Genomic DNA, 19,789 nt, shown 5'->3' with positions numbered 1-19,789 from the left:
TGTAATTGGACTAGGAGAAGGATTCTATCCCACCACATGACATCTATAAATAGATATATTGTCTCCATAATTTTATCTTCAATTACAGATTTTGAGCCTACGACGAAAAGGGCATACTCAAGGTAATTTTCCTTCTTTTTTAATTTATTTTCGTCACTTTTTTTACAGCTTGACATGTCTGTCGTAGAAAATTCATATCTCATTCTAGAAAAATCGAAATCATGAACCGTTTGATTTTTCGGAAACTAGACATTTAGATCTCCAACATACCCGAAAATCAAAATTTAATAACTTCAGAATATTTTTTAATGATTTTTTGAAGTTAGCTCTAGATTATGTCATGCTAAAAATTCGTCACTTTTTTTACAGCCTGACATATTCGTCGTAGAAAATTCATATCTTATTGTAGAAAAATCAAAATCATGAACCGTTTGATTTTTCAGAAACTAGAATTTTTGATCTATAACATATCCAAAATTCAAAATTTAATACCTTCAGAATCTTTCTAGATGATTTTTTTGAAGTTAGCTCTAGATTCTGCCATGCTAAAAATTCGTCACTTTTTTACAGCCTGACATGTTCATCATAGAAAATTCATATCTCATTGTAGAAAAATCAAAATCATGAACTGTTTGATTTTTCAGAAACTAGACTTTTCGATCTCTAACATATCCAAAACTCAAAATTTAACACCTTCAGAATCTTTCTAGATGATTTTTTGAAGTTAGCTCTAAATTCTGTCATGCTAAAAATTTTCAGATTTGTGTGATTTACTAAAAATCTCGTGTCTTGACGTTGGAACAGCGAAATCACAATCCACTTGGTGATTTCTAATCTAGACATAAAGGTCTACAACACATCCAAGATTCAAGATTTAATACCTTTCGAGTCACAAACATCTTGACAGGTAACAATTTCTCCTTCACTTGTATTTCCCTTTTTTTTTTCTTTTTCTTTTTTTGTAGATCAGCAAAAGGAATTTTATATTTTATGGAGGCTACATAACCGAAGGATTTATCACATAAAAATGTGCTTAACGGCCATGCCTTAACAAAATAAATAAATAAAACTATCAAGGTGTTCCATGGCCCCGAATGCTTAACCAACTTGATGCTTTACTAGAATACCGTGTAATGCTCCCGCCTTGAAAATAACCTCAAGGTTTTACAAGGTCCCGAATGCTTAACCAACTTGAAGCTTTTACTAGAATACCATGTAACGCTCCCTCCTTGAAGATAACCTCAAGGTGTTACAAGGTCTCGAATGCTTAACCATGAAGCTTTACTTAAATACCGTGTAACGCTCCCGCCTTGGAGATAACATCAAGATGTTACAAGGTCCCGAATGCTTAACCAATTTGAAGTTTTAATAGGATATCATGTAACGCTCTCGCCTTGAAGATAACCTCAAGGTGTTACAAGGTCCTGAATGTTTGACCATGAAGCTTTACTAGAAAACCGTGTAACGCTCCCGCCTTGAAGATAATCTCAAGGTGTTACAAGGTCCCGAATGCTTAACCATGAAGCTTTACTGAAATACCATGTAACGCTCCCGCCTTGAAGATAACCTCAAGGTGTTACATGGTCCCGAATGCTTTAACCAACTTGAAGTTTTAATAGGATACCATGTAACTCTCCCGCCTTGAAGATAACCTCAAGGTGTTACAAGGTCCTGAATGTTTGACCATGAAGCTTTACTAGAAAACCGTGTAACGCTCCCGCCTTGAAGATAATCTCAAGGTGTTACAAGGTCCCGAATGCTTAACCATGAACCTTTACGAAAATTCCATGTAACGCTGCCATCTTGAAGATAACCTCAAGGTGTTACAAGGTCCCAAACGCTTGACCAACTTGAAGCTTTAATAGGATACCATGTAACGCTCCCGCCTTGAAGATAACCTCAAGGTGTTACAAGATCCTGAATGCTTAACAAACTTAAGACAGGATAAACCCGTGAAAAGACCAGTTTAAGGTGCAAAGGGACAAATATTGTCCACCTTAAGGCATGTAAATTTAAAGATCCTTTTAAATATAAATCCGTCGGAACTCTAGCTTAAGGTGCAAAGGGACAGGTTTGTCCACCTTAAGGCATAGAAATTTAAAGATTCGTTGAAGGATAAGTTTGACCAACTTGAAGCTTAATAGGATACCGTGTAATTCTCCCCCCCCCCCCTCTTGAAAATAATCTCAAGGTGTTACAAGATTCCGAATGTTTAACCAACTTGAAGCTTAATAAGATACCGTGTAACGCTCCTGCCTTGAAGATAAACTCAAGGTGTTACAAGGTCCTGAATGCTTAACCAACTTGAGACAGGATAAACCCGTGAAAAGACCAGTTTAAGGTGCAAAGGGACAAATATTGTCCACCTTAAGGCATGGAAATTTAAAGATCCTTTTAAAGATAAATCCGTCGGAACTCTAGCTTAAGGTGCAAAGGGACAAGTTTGTCCACCTTAAGGCATAGAAATTTAAAGATCCATTGAAGGATAAGCTTGCAACAAAGCTAGATTAAGGTGCAAAGGTACAAATATAGTCCACCTTAAGGCATGAAAGATTTAAATATCCTTTTAAATATACACCAGTGAAAAGGTCAACTTAAGGTGCAAAGGGACAAATATTGTCCACCTTAAGACATGAAAATTTAAAAAGATTCTTTTAAGTATACATCCGTGAAAAGGCCTAGCTTAAGGTGCAAAGGGACAAGTTTGTCCACCTTAAAACATAGGAATTCAAAGATCTATTGAGGGATAATCCGCAACAAAGCTAGCTTAAGGTGCAAAGGGACAAAACTCGCGCACCATTAGGCATGAAATTCAATTACATACGCATTTGGAGGCTTCTACTTATATACTTGAAGTCTTACCTTCATACTTAAAGTATTTGAATACTTCAACCTGTATACTTAGAGAATTTGGATACTTCAAATAATATACTCAAAGAATATAAAGACTCCAATTTGCATACTTGATCTAATTTAAAGACTTCCACCGTACTTATAAGAGATTCAAATTTTATGAGGGTTTGCCCCTTCCATAGACCCATCAATACTTCGTGCAAGTCTTAAGTTTAATGAGACAAAAGATAAAAATAAAACATATATCGCTTTGACTTTCATGCAATAGATCAAGTGGGAACATTTTTTTTTACACTCATGCAACTAAACTTAGAATATGGTTCTAAGCGCCTACGTACCTCAATAAAGAGGATCAAATCACAACGTAGTTCTGGGGATTTGAGTGATTATTCTTTTTTTTTTGTGGTTGTGCCGTACACAGTTTATACTCTTGAGGGCCAAGAGTGACATGTAGTTTAAGCTCGTACCTTAAGGAGCATCATCTTCCTTCAAGGATAGTATCTCTTTAGAAATTTGGCATTAATAGGACCGATCCTTAAGCCATCAACATCAACAAGCTTGTAAGCACCATTTGAATATGCTTCTTGTACCACATATGGTCCATCCCACTTTGAGGTAAATTTGCCCCCAGACTTGTGCGAAGTAATGATGGGTCTTCTTACCGCGAGAACTTGATCTCCAACTTGAAAGAACCTCAAGCGAACCTTCTTATTAAAAGCACGAGATAGACGAGCTTGATAACATTCAAGGTTTTGTTGGGCTTGTAACCTCTTTTCATCAAGTGCTTCTAACTCAGCAAGACGCAATCGAGCATTTTCTTCCTCAGTGAGCCCTTCTTGAATAGCAAGTCTTAAGGAGGGTATTTGACGCTCGAGTGGAAGGAGTGCTTCAACTCCAAAAGCAAGTGAATATGGTGCTGCTTGAGTTGGTGTACGATATGTTGTCCTATATGCCCACAAAGCTTCTTCCATTCTTTCATGCCAATCCCGTTTGGATTTGGAGACAACTTTCTTGAGCAGGTTGCATAGATTCTTATTGAATGCTTCAGCAAGACCATTAGCGGCAGCATGGAACATAGAAGATTTACGCTGCTTAAAGTCAAAAAGATCACAAATCTTGTTCATTAACTTGTTATCGAATGGTTTGCCATTGTCTGTTACTATATAGCGAGGGATGCCAAAGCGATAGATAATATTTACTCGGATAAAATTTGCAACATTCTCTTTCTTCACCTCTTTAAGAGCGACAACTTCAGCCCATTTTGAAAAGTAATCAGTTGCAGCCAAGATGTACAAGTGTCCACCAGAAGACTTTGGTAATGGTCCTACAATATCCAGTCCCCAAGCGTCAAATGGCCAAGATGCGATGGTTAGGTGCAATACTTCGGGTGGCTGATGAATGAAATTCGCATGAAATTGACAAGCATCACATTTTCTAGCATAATATAAGCAATCTTTCACCATGGTTGGCCAGTAATACCCCATCCTCTTTATGTGAAAATGAAGTTTTGGTCCAGATTGATGTAATCCACATATTCCTGCGTGTGCTTCTTGTAGAGCTTGAATCGCTTCTTCCTCTCCCAAAAATCATAATAACATATCCTCAAATGATCTTCTATATAATGTATCCTTATAGTAAAGGAAAAGAGGTGCACGATGACGTATGTCAGTTCTTCTTCTTGGATTTTCTGGAAGTATCCCATAACATAGGTAGTCGATGATGGGTTGTCTCCAATCTTCCTTCGCAGCTTCAACAATGGCGACGATATGATCAAGCTTATTTTCAATATATTCTTCCTTATTTGATGGTGGTACCATCCATTTTTGACAGACAGTTACTTGCGTTTGATCAGGAAGGGTTAGCGTTGAAGCTAGAGTAGCCAATGCATCAGCTTTCTTATTATCTGTTCGACGCACATGTTGAAGGGTTACATCCCCAAGCCATCTTATCAACTTTTGAGCATAATCATGATAAGGTCGCAATTCAGGCTTTTTTACCTCATAACTTCCTAAGAGTTGATTAATCACCAATTGAGAGTCACCAAAGACCTGTAAATGTAATTGTTTCATGTCAACGGCCATTTCAAGTCCAAGTATCAGTGCTTGATATTCAGCGACATTATTGGAGCAACATTGTTTTAGAGTAAAAGAGAATGGTAGAATCTCTTCTTGTGAACTGATGAACACCACACCAGCACCAGCTCCGCCGCGATGTGTAGCCCCATCAAAGTACATTTTCCAAGGAGGTTGAACTTCAATTAACATCGCATCTTCATCAGGAAACTCATCAGTTAACTCCCAATCATTTGGTATAGGATGGTCTGCTAAGAAATCCACTAGTGCTTGTCCCTTCACGGATTTTTGAGGGATGTACACAATCTCAAATTGTTGGAATTGGAGGTACCATCTTGCTAGTCGGTCACTAAGGACAGGTTTTGACATAACAAACTTAATGGGATTTTCTCTAGAAATAAGGCGGACAACATGAGCTTGAAAATAATGCTTCATCTTTTGAATTGAGAAAACCAGTGCCAAGCATAACTTTTCAATTGGCGAATAATTTAGATCATTTGGCGTCATCGTTCTACTTAAGTAATAAAGAGCATTTTCTTTGCCCTCACTATTCTCTTGAGCTAACAGGGCTCCTACAGACCTTTCTTGTGCTGCAATGTAGAGTATCAATGGTTTTCCAGGTATAGGGGCTGCCAAAACCGGAGGTTTCACTAGATACGATTTGATACTTTTAAAGGCTTCGCTACATGTTTGGTCCCAATTAAAAGAAGCACCTTTCTTCATGAGATGACTGAATGGTTGACATCTCCCCACTAGATTTGAGATGAACCTTCTCAAGTAGGCTAACTTTCCTTGGAGACTTTTTAACTCATGAATATCTCGAGGTTCAGGCATATTTGATATTGCATTGACTTTGGCTTGATCAATTTCAATTCCTTGATGTCTCACAATAAAGCCAAGGAACTTGCCGGAAGTAACTCCGAAGGCACATTTCAATGGATTCATCCTTAGTTGATATCTTCGGAGTAACTCAAACACCATCTTTAAGTCTTTCAAATGATCACCCCTCTTCCTCGACTTTACTACCAAATCATCAACATAACATTCAACATTTTTATGGAGCAAGTCGTCAAAGATATTTTGCATAGCCCTTTGATATATGGCGCCAGCATTCTTTAAACCAAATGGCATCACTTTGTAGCAATAAATACCTTTTGGCGTGCGAAATGCAGTGAGTTTTTCATCTTTTGGTGACATGCGGATTTGATTATATCCAGAAGAACCATCCATGAACGACATTGCCTCATAACCAGTGGTGGCATCAATCATCAACTCTGGAATGGGAAGAGGAAACTCATCTTTAGGGCATGCATTATTGAGATCTCTAAAGTCAACACAAACTCGAATTTGACCATTCTTCTTCCTCACAGGAACAATACTTGAAATCCATGTAGGATATTTGACCTCAGAATAAAGCCTGCCTCAATGAGTTTGTTAACTTCATTTTCTATCAATGGAATCAAGTCTGGTCTAAGACGTCTTTGAGCTTGTTTAACTGGACGAGAACCATTTTTCACTGCCAATTGATGGACCGCTACTCTAGGATTCAATCCAGGCATTTCTTTGTAACTCCAAGCGAATATATCTCTATATTCTTTGAGTATATTCATGTAAGCGACTTCTTCATCAATTTCTAGAAACGCACTCAAGTAAGTTGGCTTCGGATCTTCATCAGTGCCAAGGTTAACTTCCTTCAAAGGATCTATTGTGATCTTTACACCTTCTTCAAGTTCTGGAGGAGCATCTTTAGCATCTTCCTCTTCCACAGGATCATTGTCATTGACCGATATATGACAACACGAGACAATATCTTCTACCTCTTCCACAATCTTCTTTTGAGGCAAAGAATCGTACTCATTTTGGATTGTAACATGATTTGAGGAACCTACAATTTCTTCATCTTCCTCGAGCTCTTTGGTGTAAACCACAGTATGAACCTTTGCCTTGAGTTCCTCTTTATAGGAAACCATAAGTTCCACTCGTCGCCTCATCCTAAAAGGAATCAAACTTTTGAAATCTTTTCTAATCAAATGTGAAGCAGGTGTTGTAACTTTTAAATAACTTCTCAGGTTCTTATTATTCTTCTTTAGAGGACCTAACCTCTCAAACACAGAAATTCTTGTTGTCGCTTCGCCAAGTCGATCAAAGACATAAGGCCTTTTATTGGGAGCAGTGACGTCATCTTCAAAAGTTATATGATTATTACTGGTCCTTCTTATGGAAATGCGAATTGGCGGCGGTTGGCTATAACCTAGGCCTTCACGTGCTTTCCTAGTTGTATCTTCTGATGGGAGTTTCCCTAGTGCTGATGGCTCGCTGGGGTTATATCCTGCCTTCACAAATAACTTGTAGGCATTGGGATCAAAACCTTCTCTTATGCGCTTTGTAGGGAGAGTCATATCTAGCACTTGATCTTGAGCGACTGACTTTTCTGGCAACTTAGAAGACAGGTTTATTGCATCAATCCATCTGATAGGAAAAGTTAGCCCTCTTAATGCATTTTCTTCAAGGTTAGATGGTTGATCTTGTTCTTTCTTAGCTTTTGGAACATAACAAAGCCTAGAAGTCTGCTTCTTCTTTGAAGACAGGATCTTCCCTTCATTAAGAATGGGACAAGAGTCTTTAGTGTCAATTTTTGCCTTATCGATAGCTGCATCAATTCTTTTACTTATGATACTATCAATCTTGATTGATTTGACGTCATTGGATTTGACCCCTTTAACAACATAACTTCTCATATAGAATTTCGCATCAGCAAAGTGTGTCTCCACTTCGGTGAAAGGATTATCATCTGCAACTATCTTTCTTTCAATTCCACCTTCAAGATATTTCAAACATTGATAGTAAGAAGATGAGACAATTCTATTCTCATGTACCCAAGGCCTTCCAAGTAATATGTTATATGATGTCTTTGCGTCAATTACATGCACCCATGCGCTTGATCGCAAATCTCCCATGTGGATCTCTAATTTAATAGAGCCTATGGACCTCTGCCCACCTTGATTAAATCCTTGTATCAACAGACGACTTTCACTAAGTTCCCTAGTCGTGATGCCAAGTTCCTTCAATGTGTGGATAGGCAAAATGTTGACTCCAGATCCTTCATCTATTAAGATTCTATTTATCTTCTTCTCTAGCACATGACCCACCATATACAAAGGACGATTGTGTAGTGTTTCACCAAATAGAAGATCGTTATCCTTAAATGTGATTTTAGTATCACAGACGTGTGCTTCTTGGGAAGAAAGTTCAATAGATTTTTCAGAAGATGAAAGAGACATCATTTCTGAGATTTCCCTTGTTTCTTTTTCTTCTTCCCCAGGAGACACTTTTGGTGAGGATTCACTCGTTGTTCCTTCTTTTATAGTAGGAGGCACATTCATTGTTTGTCCTTTATCCATATTGAAACATGATGCCTCAACATTGCCTTGAGTAGACTTTGTACCGAACGAGCTTGGCAAGAATTCCTCTAGAGTCACAAGACGTTGAGGTTTTTGGTAGTGATGCACTTCAACCTTTGCCCTTTTGGGGCGCTTGATTGATTTTTTCTTCTTTAATTTCTTCACCATTTTTTCTCTAACCGGTTGCTCGGATAATTCTTTTCGTAAGCTTGACTTGTTGCGTCTTCGCCTAGTTACAAGAATCCAACCCTCATTACCGTCTATGTCAACGTCCTGGTCTACTGGCTCTTCTTCATGCTTTTTAGAGATATATATTTGGACCGGATCCAGTGACCCAAACGTGATAGAGGTATGGTTAGAACTAGCCTTCTCATCATCAAGGATAATTTTATTTTCGTTAGCCAATCGCATCAATCTATCCTTAAAGACAAAACATTTTTCAAAAGGATGACTCACAAGTCTATGATACTTGCAATAATTTGGGTCATCAGTTTTTCCAGCTTCATCGGGTCGCTTCCTCTCTGGCAAGTCAATGAGTTTTAACTCAAGCAATTCATCAAAAATTTCAGAAACGTCAGAATCCAAGAAGGGATACTTTTTTTCTTGCATCTCCCTTAGCGTCGACTTTTGATTTGAACGTGCTTGGAAAGTCGTTCTCACATTTTGTTTTACGCCCTCATTCGTAGTGAACTTTGCGGGTGACACATTTACACTCATGGATTCTTTGTTGTCATTTCTGGGCAGAAACTTGCTCCACCTCTTGGGTTCCTGTTTGTCCTTTCCTTTGCGAGGATCATGGACAATAGTCATATCTTTTCCGGCAGATGTCATGCTCAACTCCATATCATGAGCGCGAGTAGCTAAATCCTCGAAAGATTTTGGTTTTATTCCTTGCAAGATGTAAAGAAGCTCCCAGTGCATTCCTTGAATACACATTTCGATTGCAGAAGCTTCACTAAGCCTGTCCTTGCAATTAAGGCTCGCGTTCCTCCATCGATTTATGAAATCTATGACCGGTTCATCCTTTCTTTGGCGAGTATTCGTGAGTTCTACCATGCTCACTGTGCGCCTTGTGCTATAGAAGCGATTGAGAAACTCATGTTCTAGTTGCTCCTAGCTATCAATAGAGTTAGGTTCGAGATCCATGTACCAATCAAAGGCTTTTCCTTTTAGAGAGCGAACAAACTGTTTAACAAGATAGTCTCCATATGTTCCAGCATTATTACATGTCTCCACGAAGTGCGCGACATGTTGTTTCGGATTTCCTTTTCCCTCAAATTGTTGAAATTTGGGAGGTTGATAACCAGCAGGCATTTTAAAGTTATCAATCCTAGCAGTGTATGGTTTAGCATACATATGAGAAGACTTGGTGGAGACTTCATACTTATCTTTGATAGTTCCTTCAATAAACTCTTTCAAGCGATCGAGCGGGATCATTCCTTCAGAAGAAACTGGCATCTCTTTAACAAACGGGGCTTTCTTAGCAGGATCTTCGATTTCTTGAACTTCAATGCCCTTTCCAGGTGCATGGCTCGCATCTCCATCTAAAATTCCTTCTATCCTGTCCATCAGCTTGTCAATTCGAGATTCTTGGTGTTGTACATGCTTCGTTAATCCTTCGACCAACTTCCTCAGATTTGCGAGTTGTTCCTCAGAAGAGGAAGCAGCAGTCACCATCGTTTGCATGATCATCGGAGATGCAGGCGAGTAACATGGATTGTCGCGTAAGTTAATTTTTAGTGGACTCACATTACGCGATATACGCGGAGATGATTCACAAGTTGAATCACAGTTCTCCCTTGTGGTAGAGTTCTTGGAACCAGATTGCTAAAGTAGAGCCAATGTCTTTTTGATCTTTTCAGCAACACTACTTCCTCCTTCTAGAGAATTTGTGGAGGAACTTGCTCCTTTTGGAGTCGAAGACCCAAAACAGGAGTTGATGCAGACGACACTTGAAGCGTTTGTTGCCCTAGTGTAGCAGCCTTGCTTCTCGTAACAACTCCAAAACTTCCAAAGGTAACTCCAAGGATGTCTTCAACTTCAGTAGAGAACTTGGAGCTAGCGACCTTAGAGGAGGTTGATCGAGAGTTGTTGTTCATGGAAGTCATCTTGATATTCTTTGACGTTTGAAAAGTTGAGATGAGAGGTAGAGATTGTCCCACTGGGCGTGCCAGAATTTGTAGACAATAAAATTCGCGTCGAGAAAATAATAATCAAGAGCGGAAAATTATAGCAACAATCGATTTTATTATTTCAAAAGCGAGTGTTACAATCTCTATAATTCCTCTGAATTCGTCTTTTCAAATATAAATTCAAGGGCTTTAAAGCTTGTTCTTGAATCTACGATTAACTTGAACTTGAACTTTATCTTGATCTTGACTTTTATTTGAACTCAAGGGCTTCGAGCTTGTTCTTGAATTCGGTGGTCTTGATCTTGATCGTTCTTGAACTTGAATGCTTGAATTCTTAAACTTGTAGCTTTGTAGAGAATTAAATGGCGTTTGTACCACAGAGTTTCTCTAGCTTCTTGCTTAGAATTTTCTCTCTCTTTTCTGAATTATGAGGACCCCTATTTATAGTTTTAGAATAGAGGAGTTGCGATTGGAATAGGATTCCTTTCAGCCAATCAGATTGAAGTGACATGACATTTGGGCTTTTATGGAGAGGGCTTGTCATCTTTGACATGTGTCATGATTCTATTGGTTTTCTTATTTGACTTAGCATGCCACATCATCTGCACACGTGGCGCCAAGATGGGCTCTAGAAATGAGATGAGATTGGGTTTAACAAATTGGGTTCATCCAATGTAGCCCAAATCAATTAATTTAGACTTTAATTAAATCCATATTTATTGGACTTAAATATTTAACTCAATTATATCAATCCACAATATTTATTTGGATTAATATATTTATGAATTCAATATAATCCGAATCATTTTATAAATTTATATTTAATAAATTTTAAATGATTACAGTGTCCTTGTAGAGTGATTATAGTTTGAATCAATCACTTGTTGTGCGAAAATATGTTAGGAGTTGGATCTTTGATAGTTAAATGCCTATCCCTCCTCACTTAATTCAGATGTAATTGCATGTAGTTGCTTGAAACTTTTAGTTGGCTTGCAAATGCTGGTATTTGTAGTCTGCTACCTTTGGATTGTAGTTGTTTCTAGCTCCCCAAAGATAGAAAAAAAAAATGTACCCTATTCATTTTAGGAAAAATTATCAAAATATACATCTTATTTTATCATAATTTTTTTTAAAAATTACCATTTAAATAAATTGAAAATCTCCTCTCAAATATATCATTTCCTAATATATTCATATACCTCTCTGGGATACAATCCTCCCATATGTATGTAGACGTCATATTCTATCTCTAATATATGTGTGTCCTCTCTCTGTTGCATCCTTCCCCTCTTATAGATACATCCTTGCTTTATACATTCGATGCTTGCGATTGTATCCGGAAATTTGAATGATGTTTCTGAAATTCATAAATTTTAAGGATATTTATAATTTGAAAAAGAATAGAAAATTTTCATAATTAGCTCTTAACATGAGATTTATATAGATTATCTTTATCTTATCAGATATTATTATTTATTTGATCAGATATTCATTTTGGCTTTGGTAGACAAAACAAACTAATCAAATTTCTTTTTCATCATATCTATTTTACTTGCGAGCTTGAACTTATGAAAAGAGTGGAGGTTCTCACAACACACACTAAAAATAACAAACAACTTTGGCATATGTACATGATTAATTATAATAAATCAAAGATTAAAAATTTGAAACATTGATTGCAATTACCACATAAAATATCATTTATAGTGATATGATCACCTCCATAATTAAACGCCAAAAGAAAAATACCTAATGTCGGAGGAGCAAATTTTACCATCAAGTAAATGTGAAAAACATTTCAAATTTTATATATAAGATTGTCATTTTATGTTGTCTAATGGGTAGGTAAACAAAACAAAATGACTATTTGTTTTCTCATTTATTGTTGTTTGTTGCCCTCACAACTCACAAGCCATAATTTTTTATTGTTACAATCATTACACTAGAATAATAACTAAGTAATGAATTATACGGATTTGAATTTAAAAAGTGATTAAAGAGTGACTTCTTAGTTATATTCTATCTAGTAAACCATGTAATAAATGCATGAGGAACTCTAAAATAAAATAAAAGAGAAAACAAAATTAACCAAAATAGAAGAAAACAAAAGTGAGTTCACTTAATAAATTCATCAATCGTTCCAAAATAAAATTTCTTTCAGAAAAATAAAATTAACTAGAAGGGAAAACATAAAGGGAATGAGAGAAAAATAAAACTAAAATTTCTTTCAGAAAAATAAAATTAACTAGAAGGGAAAACATAAAAGGAAAGAGAGAAAAATAAAACTAACTACAACGAAAACTAAGATAAAAATGTACTAGAAATAAAATTAACTGGAATAAAAACTAAGATAAAAATGTATTAGAAGAGAAAAGTAAGGGTGATAGAGGAATGAGAAGCATTGCAATAAAATGCTAGATACCCGATCATCTTCTTTTGTCACAATTCGAATCTACACCATGGACGTAATCGACACTTGAGATCTTCCTCTTTATTTTCCTCTTCCTTGTCTTTCCCCCCTCCCCCTCCCCCTCCCCCCCACCCCCCTCCCAAAAAAAAATCATCTCCTTTTGTCACGATTCAAATCTACACTATGGACGTAATCGACACTTGATAATTATTGTTGGTCTCCAAGTAAATTGTCATCTTAGTTGACTACAAGCGAAAAACTAAATCAAGCATACACAAACATCAAAATTGAAGAATCATTTAAAAATAATTTATTAAATCTTAAATTATCTAAAAATATCGAGTATCAAACATAAAATTTTAAATAAAATATCTAAAATTGAATACAGCAAGACTGACATAAATTGTCTATCTGTGAAGCTACTATATAGAGATAAGTGTTGGGAAATAATCCACCACCCCTCAAATCATTGCTACTAACAAATCATAAAATTAGAGTCCTCTAAAAGCAGGGAGGTCTCACCAAAAGATGATAAGCAAGGGATATGATCTCAACGGATCTCCTGTTGATGATCCGAGGTATCTGAATCTGCACCATGAAACGATGCAAATCGAATGACATTGTTACTTTGAATGTACGAGTATGTAATAGGTCTGAATAACACAAATAACTAAAATGAAAAAAACTTAAAATAACCCAACTGAAGTATAATATAAATCATAATGAAAATCATTTAAGCTTTTACTGTAGGAATGCAATAATAGTAAATACCAAACTGAAATGTACTAAAAAGGAGGAAAAAAGGTCAAAATGCCCTTAAACTATGTGAAAGAAACAAAAATACCCTTCGTTTATAGTTTGACTCAAAAATGTTCTTACCATCAATACTTAGATTCAAAAATGTCCTTAAACTATGTGAAAGGAACAAAATGTCCTTCGTTTGTAGTTTTGTCCAAAAATACTCTTGTCATCAATACTTTGGTCCAAAAATGCTTTTATTGCTATTTAATAGGTAAAAAAAAGTTCAATTTCCAAAAATATATATTATTATTTCCTTCTTCACACATTTTTTTCAATTAATATTTTTTAAAAAAATAGGAAATGTTTATCTACTTAATTTCAGGAAAAAAAAACTGAAAATATTTTTTATTTTATCATCAATATTTTTTACTATAATATAAATATAAATTAATGATAAATATGAATTTAGAATTTTAGACCAAACTAAGTCATTCTATAAAGCAATTTATCAAACTAATACATTTTTCTAAAATTTTACAGAATTAGTATAAACGTATTCACAGTAACGTTTTAGGGTATATTTCATTTTTAAAAAACGAACAGCGTTAGGTTGATATACATTACTGTAAGTAGCGTTTTACTCCTAAAACGTTATTTTGAGTACCGTTTTACTACTAAAATGTGAGTACAACGTTACTGTGAGTAATGTATATCAATCTAACGTCGTCAACTTTTAAACAATAAAATATACACTAAAAAGTTATTGTGAAATACGTTTATACTAGTTCTGTAAAATTTTAGAAAAGAACGTATTATTTTGGTGAATTGCTTTATATAATGGCTTAGTTTAATCAAAACATCTTAATGTATGACATATATCATCTATCGAAAAGGTACATGAAATTATTTTATTTTTAATGATAGGGAAAAAGGACAAATATACCCCCAAACTATTGTAAATGGTAAGCAGATACCCTCCATCATATTTTTGGTAAATTGGTGTTCCTGCTGTCCAAAAAGCTAGAGCTTATATGTCTTTCACTCTAAGAGAAGACTAAATAAGGACACGTGACACAATCTTATCCATTGATCAAATGTCGGGTCGATGGATAAGATTATAACACGTGTATAAAGGGCATATATGCTCTAGTTTTTGGATGGCAGGGGCGCCAATGTCCCTAATGTATGACAGAGGGTATCTGCATACCATTTACAATACTTCCGGGGTATATTTATCATTTTTTCCTAATTGACAAAATGAGATTAAAATGAAAATAATATTTCCTACATTTTTATTGATAAAGTGATTTTAGAAGAAAGAAAACAACAATAGTATTCCTTAATAATATTTTAATTAGGAAGAAGATATGTTTAAAAAGAATAAATGATATTTTATCCGGAAAAAGGGCATTTTGACCCATTTTGTAACTACAAGGGCATTTATGGACCAAAGTATTGACTGCAAGAGTATTTTTGAGCCAAAGTATTGACGGTAAGGATATTTTTGAGTCAAACTATAAATGAAGGGCATTTTTGTTCCTTTAAGAATCCATTAACTAGGGTTCATGTGAAATATAAGCATAAATAACTGTTAGGATATATTTATTAATCATGAATTTTGATGTAGTATTATTATTAAACAATTGTTTATTTATTTATTCAATTCCATAAAGTGTTACATTAAATAGATCAATTTGTCATTTATTTTCAGCATACTTTGTATGAGATATGTATTGGTGGGTGTTGTCTATATTCATTCAAGATGTATGAATCTGAAATACTTTCGCTGTGTATGATATTTTCTAACAATAACAACTCAAGAATATCAATGCACATAATATTGCAATCTCATAATATAAGAATTTAGAATTTAGAACAAGAATATAATTAATTCATAACAATAATTTCATAAAACTGAGGGTTGAACACTAGATTCAACTTTAATTGAGATATTGGACATGAGGACGAACTAATCCAACACTATGACTGATCTTACATACCTTATACGCTCCAAATATTGTAGAAAGATGAGATCTTTGTAAGAAAAGATGACAAAACATTGTTTCTTGAACCAGAGATGAGTTCTTGATGGGAGCATACTTGAAAATCTATGAATTTAATGAGTAGGCGATAATAATTAATTCATATTAAGATGAAGAAATTATGAATATCTATGGTGAAATATTACCTTGGATGATGGATGAACCTTTGAGGAAGTTTGTTTCTTGAAATTTCTCTTTGTAGGGTAAATTTATGAACTAGCTAGAGAGGTGAACTACGTATTTGGGTTTTCAAAAGACTCGGACACCCGGGCGCCCACATGGAAAATGCACAGGAAGGCAGTGGTCGTTGCCTCAGCGCGCGCCCACACGAAAATTGCCTCGATCGACGCGTGACAAGACATTGTCTAATAAAGCGGGTATAACTTATTACTCCAAACTCGAAAAGATACAGGACTTGGTGGCATAGAAAAAAAAGTCAAACACATTTAATTTGATAGGTTATGAGCTAAACAATCAGTGGCTGACGCAGAATTTTCATTTAGGGGGTTCAACTATAAAAAGTAAATTCGCGAAAAGATTGATTAAAAGGAGCTTAGTGATGAAAGACAAGATCATTTTAACTTGTTTTGTCATGTTCCATTTAACATTTCTTCTTACTTAATCTCTTGCTTGATCTAGCCTTTTTAAAATCTATTGTACTTTTACGAAAATAAATATAATAGTTATTTTTGAGTTGAGTCAAAACTTCTTTTCAAAAGGTGAAAACATAACTTTCTCCAAACCACTTTTGAAATTTTTGGCCAAGCACAAATTTGATCTCTACTATTGACGAGAAAAAAATTGAATTTATTATTCAAACATGGAATGTTAATCTACAAAATCTTTTTTTTTTTTAATAAAAGTTACTCCTCATAATAACAAATTATATAAATTTCGCCAATTCCCTATTAATTTTGTTGTTTTAACATTTTAAATATATTTATTACTAGGAGACTATTCTTATTCTATATTATATCCTTCGTAAAATGATATAGAATTTTCAACAAAATTTATATAAATATTATTTATGGAAAAAAAAATCAAATGTTATATTAATAGATACTCCTTCTGTCTCAATTTATGTAATACTTTTCATTTTTTGAGAGTCAAATAGTTTAAGTTTGACTGAATATTTACGCATGAAATTTTATTTTTAAAAAGAATAAAATTTTGTATTCATAAGTTACATAGAAAATACTATAAGTCAAAATAATAATAAAAAATATTAAAATATTTAAAAAATATAAAAAAATTATGATCAAAGATGGAATTTTTTAAATCTTGAAATTCAAAATATGTCAGCAAACTTCAACACAATTCCGTATAAGGTTTAGTGATTTTAGTATGGATATAAATCGAACTTGGAACCTGAGAGTGATATTGAACCCCTAGACCATTGGGCTACGCATCACAGCTGAGTTGAGGGGTTAATGTTAATACGTATACTGATAAATAATAATTTTCACCTTATATATATAGTATAATTTTTTAATCGAAGGGATCCAGTTGAACCTCCTTCCATCCATCTTATTTTAAGCGTATCACCATAAACAAACTCTTTTACATCAATTTTATTATAAACATAGTCTGACATGGTATTGGTGATAATATTAAAAAGATTAGTTTTGGTATTTGTGTTAGTTGATGAATTTTAGTAATGAGTAGAATGTCATTCTATAGCCAAATTAATATAAATTGAGGGTCCAAGATTACAATAAATGAACATTTTGACAAACTCGTCAGAATTAACATAATTACAAGAAAAGTCTTATTGGTGATACTATTTTAGAAAGATGAATTTTAGTATTGGTGTTAGTTGACGAATTTTAATGAGCAGAATGCCACTTTATAGCCAAATTGAAATAAATTGAAGTGCAGGAACACACAAAATGGAGGAACATTTTGACATGCATATATTGTTTTTCTGACATAAAAGATGTTAAAACTTAAAAGTTTAGCACAGACTTCATTAATATCTAAAATACTTCAAGAAAAAATTTAAAATATTTTGAAGTCGTAGAAAATTAAAGAAACATCTTTAGAATGAGTATTTTAGAGAGAAAAGTTTAGAAATATTCTAGAAGGATAGTTCTAAAATTCAAGACTTGGAAGAACATACTAGAATAGAGTAGAAATGATTTATTTGAATTGTTACCAACCAAGCAAGCGAAAAAACACAAAAGAGCAAACGACGAATGAATGAGATAAGAGAGAATTGCTAGAGTGTGCGTGCAAAAAAGTTGTGTACAATTGTTAAGACCAAAGCAAATTCTTACTTTGACAAATAAATTAAAATTCATAAGCAACTAATTATGTTTGTCATCAAATTATATTTAAGGAAGGATAGTATGAACATGAACTTCTAGATTAAGAAAGGAAAAAGGAGGTGAGACAATGAACACAAGGATGGATTTATATTAATCCCATTTAAATACTCCATATTTTGATAACTAATTATAAATTAGTCACTGACAAATTTAAATACTCCATTTAAGTTGTATGTGTTGTAAATTTTGATTGTAAAATTAGTCATTTATTGAAAGAAAATATTAATCGGACTTTGTTTCAAGTCATTTACCAATTCAATTTAAGTATCTCAATAGAGATATATCATAGTTGACTGATTAAATTCAATAGTTTGAAGTTATTATTTAACTACTGAATTAATTTGCGTTCTCAAATATCCAGACAATGAAAAGTTTTTTTAGCCTTGAATTTCAACGCATTATTTCTTAAGCTTTAAACTATGCATAATAATTATATTGATGTATAGTATTATGATATACTATCGCCTCTTTTAACCAATGAAAAAAACTATGCATTATTGATATTCATTTTCTTTTTATTTTTGTTTAAATTTAAATTTTTTTTTATCATACAGAAATACTCGAATATATAACAATAATCTATATAAATTACACTAATTTATATTTTCGAGTTGAATCTTGAAAGAAAAAGATGAACTTCAAAATAAGAATGTAATTTATTTATATTGAGATGAATACAAATTTAAATTTAATTTTACTTCGTTAATTAATCACACAGGTCATTGAACATCATAGGACATAGATTTTCATTTTCTTGAGAAGATGACCTTTTACATCTTTGGTCATAGGGCTATTCAAAATCGAACAGAAATCGATAAGTCAAATCGATAAAAAAGTTATTGGGTTATTGGTTTAGTGGTTTTGATATGAATTTTTTTGATATCGAGTTATCAATTTTTAACGGATTAAAGTTTTTTCTTAATGGGTTAACCGATAACCCGATAGTAAATTAAATAATTATATTTATACCATTTTATATATAAAGTCCTCGACTTAGAGTTTAATTTCCTACTTTTATTTCTGGTTGTCTCAAACACATGATTATTCTCCAATGTAAAAGTATTCACTTTTGAGCAAAATGTAACTTGTGAACTTAAGTGAATGGTTTATTTGGTTTGTATCAAATCTTAACGGTTAAGTCGATAACTAAATAAAAATAAAAAGATAATGAACCAATAACCGAAGAAATATTTCGGTTAAGTCGATAACTAAACTATGCATCAGTGATTTTCAATGTTTTTTCTTTTGTATCAAATCTTAACGGTTAAGTCGATAACTAAACCGAAAAACGATCAAAAACCGATAAACCAATAACCGACAAGTCAATATCTTAATGATTCTATAACGATTTAGCATCTCTACAAACCGATAACCAATAAACTAACACGATAAGCTTTAAAATCAAACCAAACCGATCGATACAGGTCATACCAAAAAAATAATTCAAAGAAATAAAGAATTTTGGGGTACTTTCAATTTTTTTCTTGTATACAAGTGTAATTATAAATCAATACTAAGAGAATATAATAATACCGTTTGAATTATATAACTTTAAAAGATTTCCGTCAACCACTTTCTAAGTGATTGATTTTTTCTAAAGGATTGATAACTTCAGTACTATGACTTTGGTAGTGTCATAGAAAACATTTCTTTCCTATCTATTTATTAAAATTAATTACGTATATTCTAACTTTTTTCTCCAACTTCCCAGAAATACACTTTAATATTTTTTTTTTATTTTTTTTTTAAAAAAAGAACTTTAGAAGTGTTCTTCAACAACGGTTACTACAAAAATAATAATTGAGTCCTAA

The 19,789-nt window shown here is 33.8% G+C and overlaps 1 long non-coding RNA gene across 1 annotated transcript; it reads left to right on the top strand.

Moving 5' to 3' along the window:
* Positions 1–16,561, top strand: LOC138337771 (uncharacterized). Its single transcript, XR_011211176.1, has 3 exons — positions 1–122; positions 805–907; positions 15,854–16,561. It is a non-coding gene; the product is annotated as an uncharacterized lncRNA (long non-coding RNA).
* Positions 16,562–19,789: the final 3,228 nt, after the last annotated feature.

The sequence above is a fragment of the Solanum lycopersicum genome, chromosome 8, assembly GCF_036512215.1.
Source record: "Solanum lycopersicum chromosome 8, SLM_r2.1".
Lineage (NCBI taxonomy): Eukaryota > Viridiplantae > Streptophyta > Magnoliopsida > Solanales > Solanaceae > Solanum > Solanum lycopersicum.
Note: the sequence above shows the minus strand (reverse complement) of the source record. Positions and strands in the feature narration are given on the sequence as shown.